The sequence below is a fragment of the Solanum pennellii genome, chromosome 7, assembly GCF_001406875.1.
Source record: "Solanum pennellii chromosome 7, SPENNV200".
Taxonomy (NCBI): domain Eukaryota; kingdom Viridiplantae; phylum Streptophyta; class Magnoliopsida; order Solanales; family Solanaceae; genus Solanum; species Solanum pennellii.
The window spans coordinates 35,908,257-35,909,035 of record NC_028643.1 but is presented as its reverse complement, the minus strand read 5'-3'; positions in this window follow the sequence as shown (position 1 = coordinate 35,909,035).

The window sequence follows — 779 nt, the reverse complement described above, 5'->3', positions numbered from 1 at the left end:
ACAAAGAGATCCAGATATGGCTTAAAAATCCCGTTCATCAGACTCATGAAAGCAGCAGGGGCATTCGTAAGCCCAAAAGACATTACTAAAATTCGTAATGCCCATACCGGGTTCGAAAAGCAGTCTTTGGCACATCTGCTGCCCATATTTTCAATTGATGATAACCGGATCTCAGGTCAATTTTAGAGAAGACACAAGCACCTTGTAACTGATCGAACAAATCCTCAATTTGAGGAATAGGATAGTTGTTCATAATAGTTACCTTATTCAGCTGCCTGTTGTCTATGCACATCCAAAGGCTTCCATCCTTCTTTTTCACAAATAAAACAGGAGCGCCCCAAGGGGATGCACTTGGTCTAATAAAACCTTTACCTAACAACTCCTGAAGTTGGGCCTTTAACTCCCATAACTCAGCTGGAGACATTCTATAAGGGGGGATGGAAATTGGGCGAGTACCCGGCTCTTGATCAATACAAAAATCAATATCCCTCTCCGGTGGAATACCAGGAAGGTCTGCAGGAAACACATCCAGAAACTCAAAGACTATCGAGACAGACTAAATCGAAGGTACTTTGGAAGTATCATCCCTGAGATGTGCCAAGAAGGCTAAACAACCTTTACTAACCATCCTCTTAGTGAGAATAAAAGAGATAATACGGACTGGGTGGAAATGTAGTCACCCTCCCACACTAGCGGATCTGTCTCAGGCTTGGCCAATGTCACAGTTTTAGTATTACAATCTAAGATTGCAAAATTTGGGGAAAGCCAAGTCATACCCA